The sequence below is a fragment of the Cibotium barometz genome, chromosome 63 (assembly GCF_041138505.1).
Source record: "Cibotium barometz isolate CiBa-2024 chromosome 63, ASM4113850v1, whole genome shotgun sequence".
NCBI classification, from domain to species: domain Eukaryota; kingdom Viridiplantae; phylum Streptophyta; class Polypodiopsida; order Cyatheales; family Cibotiaceae; genus Cibotium; species Cibotium barometz.
The window spans coordinates 23,848,555-23,852,193 of record NC_141108.1 but is presented as its reverse complement, the minus strand read 5'-3'; positions in this window follow the sequence as shown (position 1 = coordinate 23,852,193).

The following is a 3,639-nucleotide window of genomic DNA, read 5'->3' as shown; positions in this document are numbered from 1 at the left end:
AGATACTAAGACATTAGTAGAATGTGGTGGTTAGTAAAAATTGCAAATCCAATGGTTGGATTTTTAATGATCTCTTTTTCAAAATTCTTCTAGACTATTAGAAGGCCTGTAAATATTAATAATCTAATTAGTAAAATTACATTTTTGATGTGAATCATCTAAAACCTATAGGGACTAGTGTACTTGTAATGGTGCATCTATTGAAAAATAAATTGGATCACTCTAAGTATGGAAAGATCATTTGTTTATCATTTCATCATATTTTTGATTAATTTTAATTAATTAGACTAATTTATATTAATTTAAGTTATACTAGGTTAATTTAAGGGCAAGCGTATTTTCTATTACTTGCTTGATCTCATTTTAAGTACCTTGCCCCCCGAGAATTTGCTCTCCAAGCATTGTCCCAGTCCAGCATAAACTGGATAAAACTGGACACCCTGATCTTGCAACAACCCTTGCAAGGGAAATCAACATACAACAAGCTATTTGCATCTGCATGGAACTCATTGGCTCTGAACCATTCAGTGAGAGTAGTTCTTTGGTTTCTGTCACAACTAATTACATCACGCAAGTCATCGTGGTCATTGAATATCATATTATTTTGCATTGGAAGGTGAATATGTAACCTTTGTATATTGGGATTTTTATCATGCAAACCTCAGATGCGCAAACACGTATTGTGCATATCCAGATATTGGCTAACCTCGTCAATAACCCCATGTGTATCTTGCAACTCTATAGTAGCTCTATCATGTTCTTTATATACATACTTATACAAATACTTGACTGCTGTAATAGTAGAGCATACTTGTATGTTAATATGCGCTTTGTATCTCATAAAGAGAAAAGGATTATATGGAACAACCCATTGACTATCCACCCTATTGTTAATCCAATTCTAGGATTAACAAGAGCTACCGCCATTATCTTACATCAAGGAGTCACGGTAGATACACCAAAGTGTCATATATTCAAGATATGAAGCAATAGTGTCCAAAGCTACAACTTGGATGGGTGCCCGTAATGGTGTGATGGAGTATTTATGGTGATTCCCGCTTCAAGAGCGTGTGGTAGCAAGATGGGATTAATAAGAGCTACCGCCATTATCTTACATCAAGGAGTCACGGTAGATACACCAAAGGGTCATATATTCAAGATATGAAGCAATAGTGTCCAAAGCTACAACTTGGATGGGTGCCCGTAATGGTGTGAGAGTATTTATGGTGATTCCCGCTTCAAGAGCGTAGCAAGATGGGATGAAGTCCTAAGTGATGTACTTCATGGATATATGTGAGAGTAGCCATTATAATAGCATTAGGCTTCTTATGAGCCTAAAGTGCCAGCCACAGTTTAAGTGAGTGTGAATAGTTAGGCCATGTATATAAGTGAATATCTCTCATAATACAACATACTCTCCCATTGTGCAACTGAGTCTTGCTCTTGCTAATCCTATTACTAATCTCTCTCCCTACTAATGCATGCTAATGAGTGTGTGTGAGTGAAGTGGGGTGAGAGGAGGGACGAGGACCCGTAGTGCAACGTGGTGGTGTGACAATGCTCGCGGGAGACGCAATGGAATTGCTTCTCAAGGAGTTGTAGAGCTTGGAGACCTCAAGGGTAATGAGCTCGGCCATTGGAAAGATCCTCATGATAGTTGCGGTTCACCAGGTAATCTCTTTGTGGATGTGTTTCAAGAGGGGTTAGGATGAGCCATAACATTTTGGGCGCCGCTGTCGGGGAGCCATCCCTTGGCATCCCTTGGCTTTTTCCATTGTTTTGCCTCTAATCTATGCATAACGGATGCTCATGAGTTGTCAAATTGTCCATTTTGGAGGTTATTTATGAAGGGTGTAAGGGGTGTCATTAAAAGGTTGACTTTTTTTATTCCCACTTACTTTTTTTGGAAAAATGCCCATACCCCTTTCATTTTAAATTCAAAAATATTTCCTCCCAAAAAAAGAAAAATTCGTATTTCTCGCTAGACTCAAAAAAAAAAGTTCGACCGTGAAAAATTTCGGCCGTGAACGGAATTCCAGCGTGAAAAATTCCAGCGAAAACTTCCAGCCGTGAAAGAAATTTCCACATTGAAAATTTCGGCCATGAAAGTTCAGGCCATGAAAGGTGGGACGTATAAAAAAATTTAAATCGAATTTATATTATGTGGAGTCCGGTTTACGGCATAAAACATTTAACGTTTCATGGCATTTTAAAAAAAATCAAATTTAATATTCCGTGGAGTCCGATTCATGGCGTGAAACATTTAATGTTTCACGGCATGAAAATCTAAGGTTTTACAGCATTTTAAAAAATCAAATTTAATATTCTGTGGAGTCTGGTTCACGGTGTGAAACATTTAACATTTCACGGTGTGAAAACCTAAGGTATCATGGTGTTTAAAAGAAATCAAATTTAATATTCCATGAAGCTTGGTTCACAGCGTGAAACATTTAACATTTCACGACGTGAAAATCTAAGGTTTCACGATGTTAAAAAAAATGAATTTAATATTCCGTGGAGTTCGATTCATGGCATGAAACATTTAACGTTTCACGACGTTAAAAAATCAAAATCTATAAAACTCGTGAAGTCCGTCGACGTGAAAAGGGGTCCGTCGACTTTAAAAGACTCTGGAAACCGCCCCTGCTTAGAGGCTCGTATCTCCTAAACCGTATATCTAATGAAGGCGCTCTAGGGCTCATAGGAAGCTGACATGGAAACCGTATATCTAATGAAGGCGCTCTAGGGCTCATAGGAAGCTGACATGGAGCTCTTCGACTTTGGACATGGTCGTCCGAAGTCCAAATCGACCATTTTGACCTCCGACCAGCAGCCTCAAAATTCGACCCGAAAATTGAGAAAAAAAATAGCTCAAACCACGAAAAATCATAAAAATTAGCACAAAAACGACACATATTCGGGCTACTTTTTGAGGGTCTAAACGACAAAATCACAGACGACTCAGGGAAACAAATTTGTAGTACTCCAAAAATACAACTCCCTTATACTGAGTTTTTCCAAATTCCTTTTGGAACACCCTAAAAAACCTACTACGAAATAGGAAAAAAATTCTCAAATTTTTTTCCATCTTGAGACAGTGATGAAAAATAGGTTTTAGGACCTCCTCTTCCATCTGGGAAGTTCCTAGCATACGTTTTTTTTCGAAAAAATGTCTCGTCGTTCACGTACGTATAGCGCTTAAGCTAATTAAGGTGAATGGACACCCGGGCAAATATGACGGAACAACAGACCCTGTTCAATTTATTCAAAGGTTTGAACAGAGATGTGAAGCCTTTGGAAATCCCAATTGCCCCACTAAGGTACATGCGTTGAACTTATGCTTAGAGAGAGAAAAGCTAGTCAATGGTTCATCACATTGATGCCGGTGATTAAGACCAACTTCAAAACCTTGAAATCAGCCTTTATACATGGCTTTTCTAGATAAGGTGATCGGTGGAGTGCAACAACAGAACTCTATTCAATTGAGCGTTGTCGTGCCATGGCACGTCTATGATGTGAAACCGTGCATGTGAGGCCGTCAAATACACATCCAGATGCATGAGGTTATGTGCCATGACGAGTCATTATATGATGACATGTACATATGTTCATATTGTATATAAGGTTCAATAAGACAAG